Source organism: Equus quagga, chromosome 1, assembly GCF_021613505.1.
Source record: "Equus quagga isolate Etosha38 chromosome 1, UCLA_HA_Equagga_1.0, whole genome shotgun sequence".
In the NCBI taxonomy this organism is placed as follows: Eukaryota; Metazoa; Chordata; class Mammalia; order Perissodactyla; family Equidae; genus Equus; species Equus quagga.
This window is the reverse complement of record NC_060267.1, coordinates 170710983-170728964: the sequence shown is the minus strand read 5'-3', so window position 1 is coordinate 170728964 and position 17982 is coordinate 170710983. Positions and strand designations below refer to the sequence as shown.

Genomic DNA, 17982 nt, shown 5'->3' with positions numbered 1-17982 from the left:
GGAGGATTGGCAGCAGATGTTAGCTCAGGGTTAATCTTCCTCTAAAAAAAAAAAAATCCTAGGTATGAAAATGGTTTGTAAATTCTAAATTATTGTGTTTGTCTACTCCACAGGCATCTCACACTTAATTAACTTTCCCTACAAAGTTTTTGCTTCTGTGTTCTATAATTCAGTAAATATACCAACATCAATCCAGTTACCTTTAGTGAACCCTATTCTGTCAACCCCCACATCTCAAGACATCTCCTTTTTACCTCCTTCACAGACTCAAATGAATCCATGTATCTGCATTCTCACTACCAATACCTTAGTAGTAATGAAGGCATACGCCTCCTTAAGTGGTCTCTCTCTTTCCACTTCACCCTCTTCCAGTTGGAAGCATTTAGTTTTCTTCTTAGGAGGAAAAAAAAAAGTATCAGAAACAAGAGTTCCTCCTTTAAGTGCTTGCAATCTAGAATTGAAAGCTAAATAAAAGGCCTCAAAGGTATTTGAGTTATGATGAACTTATTGTTCTGTAGTTCCTGAAAATCAAGGAGAGAAAGATAACAACTCTTCTAAACTATAATGAAACTCTTTTTGTAAAGTTATGAGAAGATTCTGGGAGCCGGCCCCATGGCCAAGTGGTCAAGTTCGCACGCTCCACTTCGGCAGCCCAGGGTTTCACCAGTTCGGATCCTCAGCACGGACATGGCACCACTCATCAGGCCATGCTGAGGCGGCATCCCACATAGCACAACCAGAGGTATTCACAACTAGAATACACAGCTATGTACCGGGGGCGGGGGGGGGCGGTTTGGGAAGAAGAAGAAAAAAAAGATCAGCAACAGATGTTAGCTCAGGTGCCAATCTTTAAAAAGAAAAAAGAAAAGATTCTGGGAAGATGGAGGCTACGTAAGATGCACCAAGAATCCGTCTCTCTACCTAGACAAGAAATGTACTAGCAGAATCTGTCTGATATAACTATTTTAGAACTCTGGAGAATTTCAAGGCTTGAAACTTCCAGTGGAAGGCTTGTACTGTAAATTTTGGTTAATTTCAGTCAATTTTAGCTCTTAGTTCAAAAAAATTCTACCCTCCTCCATCCCTCAGCCCTATGCCAGGGAGCTGTGCATTAGTTTGAGCAACAGCCTGCAGGAGCCAAGGTGGTATAAGGATCCTGTCATCCAAATATCAAGGATCTGTGTCTGACAGCTGACTGCTGATTCTGATCACCGAGGTGCTGACACAGAGGCAGGCAGCCAACTGCTGCACCCCACCCCCACCCTCAATGAGTAATTCCCTCTCCCTCACGCTGAAGGGGATCTAAAGGGCTAGTGCCTTTTTATTCTCTCCCTTTATTTTTCTCTTTTTCCCTTTTTGGGAGCCAGACATTAAATAACCAGGAACAGGGGAATTTAGAAAGCCACCACATATATTCAGGAAAGGGCGCAAGCTCAGAAAGGACCTGAGAGGAGCTTAAGTTTATACTTCAGGGTGATTCTTAGCACAGAGACAGCCCACAACCAAAGCACAAAACAAAACAAAACACCTACAGCAAACCCTGAGGAAGACAGAGAAGCTGATTTTCAGATTTACCACATTATTAGATTCAAGCATCCGATACTCAACAACAAAAATTAAAAGGGATACAAAGAAATAGGAAAGTATGGCCAATTCAAAGGAAAAAAATAAACCAAGAGTAACCATCCTGGAGAAAGACCAGAGGACAAACCCACTAAACAAAGACTAAATAAACATCTTGAAGATGCTCAAATAATTAAAGAAAGATATGGAAAAAGTAAAGAAAACAATGTTTGAACAAAATGGGGATACCTATAGAAATATAAAACCTAAAAAAACTGTGGAGCTGAAAAATACAGTAACAAAAATGAAAAATTCACCACAGGGATTCAAAGGCAGATATGAGCAAGCAGAAGAATAAGTTAGTGAGCATGAAGATAGGGCAACTGAAATTATAAAGACTGAGGGCCACAAAGAAAAAAACAGGAAAAGTAAACAGAGAAAAAGGGACCTACGGGACACCACCAAAAAAACCAACATATGCATTTGGGGAATGCCAGAAGGAGACTAAACAGGCAAAGAAATTATTTGAAGAAATAATGGCTGAAAATGTCTCAAATTTGACGAAGGACATGAATATAAACATCCAAGAAGGTCAAAGAACTCTAAGTAGGATGAACTCAAAGAGATTCATACTGAGATACATGATAATGAAAATATTTAAAGACAAAGAGAGAATCTTGAAAGCAGCAAAAGAGAAGTGAATCATCATATGCAAGGGATCCTCAATAAGATTATCAGCAGATTTCACATCAGAAACTTTGGAGGTTAGAAGACGGTAGGTTGATATATTCAAAATACCGAAAAAAATAACTGTCAACTAAAATCCAGCATTCAGTAAAAATGTCCTCTAAAAGTGAGAGAGAAATTAAGACATTCCCAGATAAACAAAAGCTGAAGAAGTTCATTACCACCAGTCCTCCCCTACAAGAAATGTAGAAGTACTTTACAGGTTGAAATGAAAAGAATACTAGAAAACCGTATGAAGAAATGCAGATCTCAATAAAGGTAAACACATGGGCAATTATAAAAGATACTACTATTGACACTTCAGTTTGTAACTCCACTTTTTGCTTTCTATATGATTTAAGAGACTAATAAACAATCTGAAAAAAATTAGTCTAAAAGTTAGTATTACTGTAACTTTGGTTTCTAACTCCACATTTTGTTTTCCACAGAATTTAAGAGATTAATGTATTAAAGAAAACAATTATTAGTCTATGTTTTTGGACACACCTTTTAAGATGTATTTTTGTGACATCAATAACTGAAAGGCAGTGGAAAGGAAGCTATACAGGAGCAGAGTTTTTCTGTTATCAAAGTTAAGCTGGCATAAACTCAGCAAAAGTAGCAAGATATCAAATCAATACATAAAAATCAGTTGCATTTCTAACACTAACAATGAACAATCTGAAAAGGATATTAAGAAAACTATTCCATTTACAATAGCATCAAAAAGAATACAATACTTAAGAATAACTTAACCAAGGATGCAAAAGACTTGTACAATAAAAACTACAAAACACTGCTGAAAGAAATTAAAGACCCAAGTATACAACACCAAGAGTGACCCCTAATGTAAACTATGGTCTTTGGCATTATGATGTGTCAATGTAGGTTCATCAATTGTAACAAATGTATCACTCTGGTGGGGGATGCTGATAATGGGAGAGGCTATGCGTGTGTGGGGTACGGAGTATATGGGAAATCTCTGTACCTTCCACTCAATCTTGCTGTGAACCTAAAACTGCTCTAAAAAATGTCTTAATAAAAATTTTTTAAAAAAAGAAGACACAAGTAAATGGAAAGTCATCTCATCAACCAGAAGACAATATTATTTAGATGTTAAGATGTCAGTATTACTCAAAGCAATCTACAGATTCAATGCAATCCCTATCAAAATCTCAACAATGTTTTTTGCAAAAATAGAAAAGCCCATCATAAAATTCATATGGAATATCAATCAAGGGACCCAAATAGCCAAAACTATCTTGAAATAGAAGAACAAAGTTGAAGGATTCACACTTCCTGACTTCAAAACTTACTACAAAGCTACAGTAATCAAAACAGTGTGGTAGTGGCATAAAGACAAACATACAGATCAATGGAACAGAATAGAGAGCCCAGGATAAACCCTCACATATATGGTAAAATGATTTTTTCAAGGGGCCAAGACCATGCAACAGGAAAAGGACAGCCTTTTCAACAAATGGCGCTGGGAAAACTGACTACCCACATGCAAAAGAATGAAGTTGAATCCTTACTTAACACCATATACAAAAAGTAACTCAAAGTAGATCAAAAACCTAAACGTAACAGCTAAAACTATTAAATTCTCAGAAGAAAACATAGGGCAAAGGCTTCATGACACTGGATTTGGCAATGATTTCTTGGATATGACACCAAAGGCACAGGTGATAAAAAAAAAATAGACAAAGTAGACTTCATGAAGATCTAAAACTTTTGTATATCAAAAGACAATAACAACAGAAGAAAAAGGCAATCTACAGAAGAGGGGAAAATATTTGTAAATTACATATCTAATAAATGGTTAACATCCCGAATATATAGAGAATTCCTAAAACTCAAAAACAAACAACCTGATTAAAAAATGGGTAAAGAACCTAAATAGACATTTCTCCAAAGAAGACATACAAATGGCCAACAAGCACATGAAAACATGCTCAATATCACTAGCCATTATGGAAATGCAAATCAAAACCACAATGAAGTATCACTTCACACCCATTAGAATAGCTACTATCAAAAAGACCAGAAAATAGTGAGCGTTGGTGAGGATATGAAGGACTAGGCACCATTGGTAAGAATGTAAAACAGTTTGGCAGTTCCTAAAAAAACTAAAAATAGAGTTACTGTGTTTGAAGCAGCAATTCCACTTCTGGGTATATACCCCCCAAAATTGAAACAAGATGGCAAAGAGATATTTGTACACACACGTTCATTGCAGCATTATTCACAATAGCTAAACCATGGAAGCAACCAAAGTGTCCGCTGATGGATGAAGGGACAAACAATGTGGATAAAAACTGTGGTATATACATACGATAGCAGATTATTCAGCCTTTAGAATGAAGGAAATTCTGACCCATGCTACATGAATGAACCACAAGGACATTATGCTAAGTGAAATAAGCTAGTCACAAAAAGACAGTTACTCTATGATTCCACTTATATAAAGTACTTAGAGTAGTCAAATTCATAGAAACAGAAAGTAGAATGGTTTTGCCAAAGGTTGGGAAGAGGGAGAAATGAGGAGTCATTGTTTAATGGGTATAGAGTTTCTGTTTTGCAAGATGCAAAGAGTCTGGAAATAGATGATAGTGACGGTTGCTCCTCAATATGAATGGATTTAATACCACTGAACTGTACATTTTAAAATGGTTAAGATGGGGGGCCAGCATGGTAGCATAGTGGCTAAGTTCACGTGCTTCACTTCAGCAGCCCGGGGTTCACGAGTTTGGGTCCTGGGTGCAGAACTACACACTGTTCATCAAACTATGCTGTGGCGGTGTCCCACATATAAAATAGAGGAAGACTGGCACAGATGTTAGATAAGGGATAATCCTCCTCAAGCAAAAAGGAACACTGGCAATGGGATGTTAGCTTAGGACCAATCTTCCTCACACACACAAAAAAGGTTAAGATGGTATATTTTATGTTACATGTATTTTATCACAATTAAACAAATTGGAAAAAGTTACATACATTTAAACTTCCCAGGTTTAATGTTTGTGTTTCATTTTTGATACTTTAGTCCTTTATACTTAAATCTGCTTCAAGTGTCAAAACCCTGTTTAGATAAATTTACATAAGCAATAAAACAATGGTCAGTGTATGAATTATATAATTTTTAAAATAAATCAACTGATGTAAATAATGCATAAGGAAACATGATGAGGTAAAGAAAACAATATCACGGTCTATTCTTTTCCCACAGTAGTAAAAAAAAGATTTTAATAAAGTGTCTTACGAGTTTTTCCTTAAAAAAAAAGTCTTTCCTGAATAATACCATGTTTTCTGTTTAACTATTAAATTCTTAACTACTGAGTCTCCACATACAATCAGAGTGATTTGAACTTGAAACGCCTCTACTCAAAATCTTACAGTGGTTCCCCCTAGCCCTCAGGATAAAAACTCCTTCACATAGTCACTTCAGTACTCTCCATCTAAGCTCTCCTCAGACATAAAGATCTATGTTCTGGTTCCCTAAATTTGGCATTCTTTAAGGATGTTTATCTCTATATTCCTCCTTCTTTGGAACCTAAATTCAAGGTCCATTTCTCTAGGAAACCTCATCAGATAAGACTGAATTAGATGCCTCTCCACTATGCTCTTTCAACACCTTCTATCTATTTTATTAAGGCACTTGGCATCCTGCCACTGAAATAGGCTGCTTAAATAATGTCTCCCTATTTAAAAACAACAAGTTCTTAGAGGAAAAAGACAAAAAGTCTCATTTCATTTTGTATCCTTGGCACCTCAACAGAATATTATGCATGTGATAGTTAACATTTACAGAACCAACATCATAACTTCCTGCTCCCTTTGCATGGTGCTTCAGTCCTCAATACAGCATGCCTCTCCTCCTTCAGCAAAATCCTGAAAGGCCATTATGACCTAATTCACATTTGTTTTCTTTGCATCATTTTCCCAGACATTTCTGAGCAGCTGTCAATCCTTTCTCAATGCATCTACCTAACTTTTGCCCCTCTCTAACCAAACTTATCCCACTGAATCTGAAATTCTCTTGTACTTTCTTAGAATTTCTATACCATCATATGGCAGAAACCATTAGTTGTCTACCTCTTTATTTGTTCTCTTCTTCCTAAGTAACAGAACTATCCAATTTTGAGCTCAGCACATTAAGGTAACCACAATAATAAACTACATTTGCAGCCTCCTTTGGAGTTAGATGTGACCATATAAGCCTTACTCTCAAGTAGCAGTTGCAGCTTGCCTCCTTTAACAAGAGGGGCAACGCACCCTTGTCTCAGGTTTTGCATGGTGTCCCTGCTCTGGTCTCCAGTATCACATGCGACTCTTTCAGCCCCTATGACCTTACAGGACATGAGTTCAGGACTACCTCGACTATTCCCATATCCAAATATTGGCACCCCCATTTTACAAGCTGTACTTCTAGTCCACTACTTCTATGGATAAGTTTATCTCGTTTTTTAGCAAGGCTTTATCTTTTAAAATTCTTTCTAGTTTATCATCAATTTGTGTTTAGAGCAGGCAAGTATTACCCATTCTAATATTTTTAAAAATTAATTTTAAAAATATTTGGGAGCCACTCCGGTGGCACAGTGGTCAAAGTTCACAGACTCTGCTTTTGCGGCCCAGGGTTCACTGGTTCAGATCCCAGGCATGGACCTATGCACAGCATATCAAGCCATGCTGTGGCAGGCATCACACATATAAAGTAGAGGAAGATGGGCACAGATGTTGGCTCAGGGCCAGTCTTCCTTAGCAAAAACCAGAGGGTTGGCAGTGGATGTTAGGACTAATCTTGCTCAAAAAAAAAAAAAATTGTTGGTTCAACCAATTATTATTAAAACTATATGGGTCCCTGTAGATATTGTGAAGAAATGTTTGTGTGACAAAGGCATAAGGTTGTATAGGATATATGTACCTTTTGGCAAACAGACTATTTTGCTACTATAAAGAAACATATGTGCTTTCTTCTGAAAATAATATTTGCCATCAACTATTTCTTTATTACATGTATTTTTTTTTTTAGTACTTTTGAAGGGCAAAAAACTTTCAATTCTACCTACAAGTATTTTCAGGAACACCATCACTGCTAAGATAGAAACAATATACCAGAAGAAATAAAATTACAAAATCTTTGATCAAGGATGTTGTTGCTCTTGTTTATCACTGTATTACCCATTCCTAGCTTATGAGAGGATCTGGGAACTGAGGCTGATGCCACATAAGGATACGATACCTGCGGCAATGAGGTCAATAGGTAAGATTCTACATTCCCACTGTTACAGACTGAATTGTGTGCAGTATTCAATTAGCAATTCATCAAAAGACAGTAAAAGGAGAAGTAAAGAAAAATTGTGATAAAACACAATTGTTTAATTGTTTATATCTCACTAAGAATAAATAAGGCAAAAAGTAATAGAATTACAAGAAAGAAATGAATCAATATTCAACCACTGCATGACGTTCTAATTTACTTATATTAGAAACTGACAGATCAGAGGTCAAAACATAAGGATACATAATACTTGATCCACAAAACTAATGTTTAGTCTAATAGTTATTTAGAGAACCCTCCACCAAACAAAACAATAAGGATATAATTATTTTCAAGTACAAATGGAACATTTTCAAAAAAGTGATCATGTATTAAGAGTCACAAAGGAAAACAAAAAAACTTCAAAGAACTTATATCTAAGATCACATTCTCTCGCCACAGTATAATGTTGAAATCACCAATAAAATATTCTTTAAATGTTTGGACACTTAAAAATGGACTACTAAACAAAAAATTAAAAAGAAAATCACAATAGAAATTTCAAAGTAAGAACTAAGCGACAATAAAAGTACTACATTATCAAAATGTGGAGCTCAGCTCAAATTACAGCCTTAATGGATTTGTAATAAAACAGTAAGACTGAATATGCTTAACTAATACATTTTCAATCAAGAAACTAGAAAAAGACAACAGAGTAAACCTAAAGAAAGCATGAGCATATTAATCACATTTTTTTATTTTCTATATTTTATGATGCTCTGACATGGCAGGGCCCTTCTGACCCAGGGAAGGACTGTCTCTTCCAGGGTTCCCTAATTCCTAGAGATAGCAACAACTTGCCTGAGAGCACATCTTTGATATACAACCAACCAATCCGTAGCCCATAACCCCAAACATCTCCTTTAAAAAACTCTCACACCAAGTAGATATTCCCCTGCCCAAAATCATCCCAGGGCCAGGTACTACACAACTGGAGACCATCCCTATCACCCAGAGCTATAAATTATTCAAACGATCCAATCCTAAACTTGCTCAAGCTTGCCTACCCTGCCACATCCATTCCTTCCCATAGAAACCACAATAAAGGCTCTGGCCCAGGCTTTCCCCCTACTCCTGCCTCCTGACCAACCTTGGTGCTTTCCCCATGTGGCCCTGCATGGCATGGCATGCTGTGCCTCCTGTTTCTAGGGAACTGTGAGTAAAACCTTCTTCCTTCACGACAGTCATTTTCTCCTTTATGTGTCTTATTCTACCTGATTAAAACAAATTCTGGGTACATTTCAAGACAATAAGGGAAATCAAGGGCAGAAATTAATAAAATGAAAAATCGGGAAAAAAATCCCAGAGAAGGGAAGAGTTTCTCAAACTCAAGACTCAAAAAGCATAAACAATAAAGGAAAAAATAAATAAACATGGAAAAGACTGACAAATGAATACATTAAATTCTCTTTAAAATCAGTTGAGATATAAAATTCATGGATTTTAAGCGTAGAATTTAACAAGTCTTGACAAACATATAAAATTGCATAACCTGCACCACAATCTAGATGTAAAACATTTTCATCGCTCCAAAAAGTTCCCTTGTGCCCCTTACAGTCAATCCTCTCCCCCCTGGCAACTACTGGCTTTCTATCACTACAGTGCCGTATCTTGAATTCCTTATAAATGGAATCACAAAGTTGACTATGTTGAAATTTAAAACTTCTGTTCATAAGATCCTCTATTATCAAAAACATCATCAACTTACTTTTTTTTTAAGATTTTATTTTTCCTTTTTCTCCCCAAAGCATCCCTGGTACATAGGTGTGCATTTTTAGTTGTGGGTCCTTCTAGTTGTGGCATGTGGGATGCCGCCTCAGCATGGCTTGATGAGCAGTGCCATGTCTGCGCCCAAGATCCAAACAGCAAAACCCTGGGCCACCGCAGCGGTGCACGCAAACTTAACCACTCAGCCACGGGACTAGCCCCAATCAATTTACTTTTGAAAAATATCATAATAAAAAAGCTTTCTTACTAAAAGAGACAAAATCCTAGCAAGTCAGGATCCCTGCAGAATACAAATAGCAACTTATCAGACCCAGAGCTGAACAGGTGGCAAGATGGGGTTGGGATTCTTGCATTCTGGGAGGGAGCAGAATTTACACTTATACCAGAAACAGGATTGCCTTCCCTACCCAAACTGGCATCCCACATATAAAGTAGAGGAAGATGGGCACAGATGTTAGCTCAGGGCCAGTCTTCTTCAGCAAAATGAGGAGGATTGGCAGCAGATGCTAGCTCAGGGTTAATCTTCCTAAAAAAAAAAAAAAGAATGGTGTGACTTTCCTGATTCTCTACAGCTCCTTTCAGTTCTAAACTTTTATGACACAATGAACAACATTATGGATTGGTGAAAGGGGACAGCAGAGAGGCACAGTTGTGACATTATCACCAAGGAGGCCAGCCAAGGAAACTGCTGAAATAAGCCAGTTAGAAGGTAATGTAGCTTGAATTCGGAAAGCCATGAAGAAGCTGGAACCCTTATACACTGCTTGTGGGAACATAAAATGGTACAGTCACTTGGAAAAAGAGTTTGGCAGTTCCTCAAAAGGCCAAACATAGTTACCACATAACCCTTATCAGCCTTAAAAAGGAAGTAAATTTTGACACGTGTTACGACATGGATAAACTGTGAAGACATTATGCTAACTGAAATAAGTCAATCATAAAAGGACAAATATTGTATGATTCCACTTACATAAGGTTTCTATAGTCGTCAAATATGTAGAGGCTGAAAGTAGAATTGTGATGGCCAGGGGCTGGGGGCATGGGGGGATGGGAGAATGGGACAGCGGTGATCAATGAATACCAAGTTTCAGCCGAGAGAGATAAAAAAGTTCCGGAAATAGATGGTGGTGACGGCTGCACAACAATGTGAATGTACTTAAAGCCACAGAACTATACACTTAAAAACGGTTAAAACGGTAAATTTTATGTAACGTATATTTTACCACAATAAAAGAAATTTGTACATGAATGTTCATAGCAGTATTATTCATAATAGTCAAAAGTAGAAACAATCCAAATGTCCATCAACTGATGAATGGATAAAATGCGGTATATCCATACAATGGAATATTTCTTAGCAATAAAAAAGAATGAAGTACTGATACATGCTATAATACAGACGAACCTTAAAAACATTATGCTAAGTGAAAAAAGTCTGTCACAAACGACCACATATGACTGCATTTACATGAAATGCTCAGAATGAGCAAATCTTTAGAGACAGAAAGTAAACTAATGGTTGCCTAGGGGTAGGGGAGATCAGAAGGTGACGACTAACAGGAGTGGGGTTTCTTTTTGAGGTGTTGCAAATGTTCTAAATTGTGGTGACGACTGCAAAACACTGAGAAAATACTAAAAAGCCATTGAACTGCATACTTTAAATGGGTAAATTGTTTGGTATGTGAATTATATCTCAATAAAGCTTTTTCTTTTAAAGCCAACAAGATTCAGTGACTGAATGGAATTGTAAAACAAAGCAAGGGAATAAATAAAAAGTAATTACAAGAGAATAGAAACACCACAGTTTGAATTCTTGCTCTGCCATTTATTATGTGTGTGACACTAGCTAGATAACCTCTCTGCGCTTTGGTAACACCTACCTACAGGGTTGTCATGAAGAGTAAACAAAGTAATATGTAAAACACTTAGTACAGTGCCTGCAACATAGTTTTCCTTCCCTGCCCTATCCTCCTACCTAATGCTAAAAAACTCCAACACCAATTGTATGGAGATATAAATTCAATCACAGTTTTATCTGAATTTTATAAGGAAGTTATGTTTTTTCCAGATAGCAAATAACCTAAAAGTCACCAATTATATGCTACTGGCAAAGCAATTTTCAACGGCTAATTCACTGCAAGTTGAAATGTGAGGCTAAGGGAAAGATAAACTTTAGATAGTTCTTTCCACCAATTATTTATCTCTCAATTTCTTTTTCTCCTACCCTCCTCCATTTTTAAACACTTCTTTCCTTACCTACCTGGCCTTTTTACCTTATCCTTTATTCCAAACTACTATTACTTATACTACTACTAAACATAAGACAGGCATCAATAATTTACTTTTTTCCATTCTAATACATGTTGAGAGAAAAAAAATGATTGATCATGCAAGCTATGAGACAATACCAAACTGTGCCCAGCTAACCCACCAAAGTCCCCTAAACAGAAAGATGAACAAACTTTAAAAGATGAGAATGAAAAGGAATGCAAGAAAGCTCCTACTTTCCCTTGTGTTCATGGCTCTTATTTTATCTGGAAACAGAATCCTGTGGCATCTATAGAAAGGAACTGGAATCTCTCCATACTATCCATTAGCAAGTTCCACTACCAAAAAAAGTCAGATGCTCTAAGAAGATGGTGTTAGCACAATTTGACATAATAATATTATGCTTCCATTTTAAACCTACTCTCATTTCATTTCGACGTTAAATAAGAATTTAATCCCAAACTACTTTAAAGAACAACGCCTTTCAAAGGGGCACCTGCATTATAAATGCTTCCGGAACAAGATTCAGTAAAAGGATGTGGTTAAGAAGCATAAACAGATGAACTGCCATTGTACTGCTATGATTTTGTATACTTTCACACCAGAAAATTCCTACTGAAAACATTTCAAAATAAATTTATAAATGTCACCTCTATGTAGCCTTTTAGTATAATTCTAACTTACTCTAACATTTAGAATCTATCTCTAAAGAAAATTTGTGTGGGGGACTGGAATTGGCCACCCTAAGATATGTCTCTTCGGCATGAGGATTATTTTGGGCTGGTTACTTTTAAAAACTGCAGACGGGAAAGCAACTCTGAAAAGCAGAATTTACTTACCCTTTGTTAAGAGACATTTACATTGTAAGGCAAATCTCCATCTGTAAAGGTGTCTCCCTCTCTGTACCAGGAAGAAGGGGGGATGACCTTATCTCTAGAAACTCTTATCAGTGCAGAAGGCAAGGACTTAAATCTGCATCTTGTTTACTACACTTGTCTTGTAACCTCCTGTAACTGACTCCCCCACCACCAACATCCTCCTTTGTCTTTAGCTGAGGAGGATATTTAAGGTGGTGACTTCAGCCATTTTGGCGAGTTGCTCAGGTTGCCTGAGCCTCTCCCATGTATACATGTTATAAAGCTTTGTTTAATTTTCTCCTGTTATTCTGTTATCCTGTTATTATTAAATGTGAATTTAATTTGTTCTCCGACCAGAAGAACCCACAGCAGGCAGAGCAAATGTCTTCCTCCCCTACAGTTGCTACAAGCCCCAAAGTCTTTTCTCCCTCTACAAAAACTTTTTAATGCTGAACTTAATGCCTCCTTGATGCCTAACTGTATTGTCTCACTGTATTTCACTTCAGAAATGTTTACTGGACACTTAGTAGACAGAGAAAGTATACTAAGTGTTTTTAATACAATATGTTAATAATCCCCACAGCAACCTTATGAACCAGATATTATTGTCACCATTTTATAGGCTTCATGGAAGGCAACATTTCAAATGCATATCACAAAGACTAGCCACATTAGAGGCAGCCAAGCTAACCATCCCTCTTTCCCGAAACTCTTTGCTGGTTTCCTTAACGTTTTATTAAATTGGTTCTCCTTCTCTCTCTCCACTTACTCCTGGTTCCCATTTCTGGCTCTGCTTTTTTCTGCCCTTGAGCCATTTGCTCTTCTCAATAGATCATCCATCTTTATGGCTTCATCTTATCACCTTTGGCCAGTTGACTCCCAAATCTGTAATTCCAATTGTGTTCTCTAATTCAAGCTACCATTCCCAAACATTTCTATTTGAATGTCTTGCTATCAGCTCAAACTCTGCAAGCACCAATGCCAACTCATCATCTCCAAAAAGCCAACTCTTCTATCCTCTTTACTAATCTCTGTTAATTATAACACACTATCATCCCATTCACCCAGACTCCCCAGTTAAGTCACACAGCAATTTGTGTTGGTTTCTCCCTTGAAATATCTTTCATTCATTCTTTTCTTTTCAATTGACACTGCCATTACTAAAACCCAAGCCCTCAGCAATTCATCTAAATTACCCTAAGAGATCTTGGTTATAACTCACTCCAGTCTCTCCACTTTAGTCTGTTCTGTTTAATAGTCATTCACTCAAACAAGACATTTATTGAATGACTAGTGTGTGCTAAGCAGAGATATAACAGTGAGAAAGACAGACATCTCTTTCTAGCAGAGCACATAGGTAAAGCAAACAAAATTTTTCAAAAAAATAATTATAGATGGTGATAAATGCTGTGACAGATATAAACACAGTGTTATCACAGAAGTCAGAGAATAGGAGGGCTACTTTAGTTAGGGATTTTAGAGATGGATTTTAAGCTGACACTTTAAAATGAAAAAGAGGCAGTCATGTAAATATTTAAAGTAGAGTGCTCTAAGCAAAGGAAACTGCAAAACACAAATGTTCTAGGAGGGAAAAAACTTGGCATGTTATGGCAAACAACCTAGTCTAATGTGGCCTGAGAACAATAAGGGGGAAAGTGGTAAGCAGGGGAGTTTTAATCCAATACACACTGTGACAGAGACTACTAGTGCTCATTAAGATCTGTGTCATCTCCTCCATTAGAACATTGATACACTACATTTCCCAGCCACCCCTGTAGTTAGGTGTGATCATGTGACTCAGTTCTGACCAATGGAATGTGGGTGAAAGTGATATGTGCCACTTCCAGCCTGGGCCCTAAAATCTTCCTCCATACTCTCTTCCCTTTTCAAGACAACCTCAGAAGTTACATGCTGATGATAGTGATGACTGAAAAAGACAGAGGAGCATGTGTCCCTGTGTGACTGCATGGAGCAGAGGTGTCTCCATTCCTACGTCTCCACTCCTACTCCATCACACATATACACTGGACTGTGATGTGAGAAAGTAATATAAACCTCCATTGTGTTAAGCCACTGAGATTTGTTGCTTATTAGAGCTGTTACTATACCATGACTAATACAGAAATCTTAAAAACATTTCTCTGACTGCTGTGTGAAGAATGAGTTAAAAGGAAACTGAAATATAATAATGTACACCTGAAACTGACACAGTTAAAAGCCAATATGCCCTCGATAAAATAAAAAATAAATAAATAATAATAAAAACTTTTAGACTTACAACTAGGACATACAACTATGTACTGGGGCTTTGGGGAGAGAAAATTAAAATAAAATAAAAAAATTTTTAAGGTCAAATAAAAGAAAGAATGAGTTAAAAGGAAAGAAAACAGTAGCAATAAAAAGACCAATAGGACTCAACAACAATAATAAAACTCAGTTAAAAAACAAAGGACTTAGACTTTTCTCCAAAGATACACAAATGGACAACAAGCATATGAAAGGATGATCAACATCATTAATCATTAGGAAAAAGCAAATTAAAACCACAGAGATATATCATGTCATATCCACTAAGAAGTAGGGGGAGGAAGGAAGGGGAAGGGGCAGGGGGAGGGAGGGGGGAAGGAAGGAAGGAAGGAAATAACAAGAGTTGGTGAGGATGTGGAGAAATTGGAACCTCTGTGCACTACTGGTGGGAATGTAAAATGGTACAGCCACTATGGAAAACAATATGGCAGTTCCTTAAAAAATTAAACAGAGAATTACTATATGACCCAGCAATTCCTGAAAGCAGAGACTTGAACAGATATTTGTACATGCCTGTTCATAGCAGTATCATTCATAATAGTTAAAAAGTGGAAGCAACCCAAGTGTCCATCAACAGATGAATGGATAAACAAAATGTAGTATATATATTCAATGGAATATTACCAGCCTTAAAAAGAAAGGAAAAAACTGTTTTTTTAAGATTGGCACCTGAGCTAACATATGTTGACAATTTTATTTTCTCCTCCTTCTCCCCAGAGCCCCCCAGTACACAGTTGTATGTTCTAGTTGCAGGTCCTTCTGGTTGTGCTATGTGGGACGCTGCTCCAGCATGGCTCAATGAGCAGTGCCATGTCCATGTTCAGCATCCGAACCAGCGAAACCTCAGGCGGCCGAAGAGGAGCGTGCAAACTCAACCACTCGGCCACGGGGCAGCCCCCCAAGAAAGGAAATTCTGACACGTGACAACATAGACGAACCCTCAGGACATTATGCTAAGTGAAATAAAGCATCACAAAAGACAAACACCATATGATTCCACTTACAAGAGTTACCTAGAGCAATCAAATTCATAGAAACAGAAAGAAGAATGGTGGTTGCCAGGGAAAATGAAGACTTGTTTAATGGGTACAAAGTTTCAGTTTTGCAAGATGAAAAAATTTCAGAGACTGGTTACACAACAATGTGAATATATTTAACAATACTGAACTGTAGACTTAAAAATGGTTAGGATGGGGGCCGGCCCTGTGGCTGAGTGGTTAAGTACATGCACTCCGCTGCAGTGACCCAGGGTTAGGATCCTGGGCGTGGACATGGCACTGCTCATTGGGCCATACTGAGGCCGTGTCCCACATAGCACAATCAGAAAGACCTATAACTAGAATATACAATTATGTACTGGTGGGCTTTGGGGAGAAGAAGAAGAAAAGAAAAGAAAAAAAGATTGGCCACAGATGTTAGCTCAGGTGCCAATCTTTAAAAGAAAAAAAGCAGTTAGGACGGTAAATTTGATGTGTATTTAACACCCCCCCCCCCCAAAAAAGATCAGTTAATACAAACAGTGAATCATTATGTCGTACCCCTGAAACTAAATATAATGTGTCAACTATATGTTGATAAAATAAAAACAAATGACAAGAAACTATAATTCAGCAGTCCAAAAAAAGAGACCAGTTAAAAGGCCAAGAGTCCAAGTGAAGAGATGATGGTAGTCTGGACTTGAGTGGTTTGGTGACCATGTAGATAGAGAACAGAAGAATTCAAGATGTATTTGGAGGAAGAAGAGTCAGGACTTACTGATGGATTGGAAGTGTTTGGGGGCTGAAGTAAGGAATCAGGTATGACTTCTGGCTTTTAGCTACTGGGTGGATGGTAACACCATTAAATGAAATGGGAAAAGCTTGAAGAATGGACAGATGGGGGGGGCAGTTTAAAAGTAAAGGAATCAAGAATTTGTTTTGATTGTCCCAAGTTCAAAATATCCACGAGATATCGAAGTGGCAATATCAAGGAAATAGCTTGATACATGTGGCATACTGTATTTCCCAAAGATGGCTGAAAACAGTATCTCCCATCCTACATGCTTTTCTTACATGTGATTTAGACCCGACCTCTTAAGGAGGGGACAGTTAACGTCCCTTCTCTTGAATCCAGGTAGACTTATTACAATGCAGAAGTGAAGCCATGCAACTTCCAAGGCTGACATAAAAGGTGTTTCAGCTTTTGCCAGACACCTTAGAGATGCTTGATCTTGGAGCTATGATGAAGCCCAAGCAGCCTATGTAGAGATCCACAGGTCCCTAATCCACAGCCAGTCAAAGAGGTCCTAGCCAACTGTTAATACCAACTTGTCAACAATATGAGTAAACCATCTTAAAAATGAATACCTCCACCAGCCACCCTAGATCATACCACATGAAACAGAGACAAGCCATCTCCACCCAAGTCCTGCCCAAATGCAGATTCATGAGCAAAAAGAAATGATAATCATTTTAAACCACTCAGTTTTGGAGTGTTTTTTACACAGCAATAGATAAAGGATATAATATATGACTCTGGAGCTCAGAGCAGAGGTTTTGCCTAGAGACATAAATTTGTGAATCAGTCACATATCAATACTATTTAAAATCAGACGATTGAATGAGATCATCTAAGGGAGAGTACAAGAGAGAAATAATTCCAGAATGAAGCTCTGAAACTCCAATATAAAAACCCAGGCAAACAAAAGATATCACTAATTCAACTCCAAACTCTGCCTACTGCCCAAACTGAGATATAGGACATTGGATATTCAATTAATTTCACTGTCATAAAACTACCAGCGCCTTCTCACCTGCCCAAATCTGGGCTTACTGCTCTTTCATCTGATAATCAGTTACCCATCAGGGGATCCTCCTCACTATCACTTCAGGATCCCCTTTGTCTCTGTAGAATTTGATTTACCATTTCCTCTCTCTCTCACCTTCCTCTTTCACTGAGGTGTACTCCTCCCTTTTGGTAGGAGGAGCAAATCACACCACAACTTTCTGACAAAGGAAGTGAGGAAGTGAAATTTTTGGAGACCTTGCATAATTTAAACGTCTTACACTCTACTTACGCTTAGTAATTTGACGAGGTAAAGAGTTCTAGCTTGGAAATCACTTTCCAATCAGATTTTGAGGACACTGCTCACTGCCTTCCTTCTTGTGAGGTTGCAGTTGAGAGTGCTGAACCTCTGTAATATGACCCATTTCCTCCCCTCTGGAAGTTTACAGG

General features: G+C 37.6%; 1 protein-coding gene across 5 annotated transcripts in view; it reads right to left on the bottom strand.

The window, feature by feature from the left end:
- Positions 1 to 17982, bottom strand: part of NCK1 (NCK adaptor protein 1) — a 73003-nt gene that overhangs the window by 42034 nt on the left and 12987 nt on the right. Inside the window, exon 1 of one of the 5 annotated variants that reach the window (XM_046674464.1) lies at positions 9745 to 9805. The exons of the other annotated variants lie outside the window; for them this stretch is intronic. The gene's annotated coding sequence lies outside the window, so the exon portion shown is untranslated. Of the gene's footprint in view, positions 1 to 9744; positions 9806 to 17982 lie in introns of those variants that run through there. 5 annotated transcript variants of the gene reach the window in all.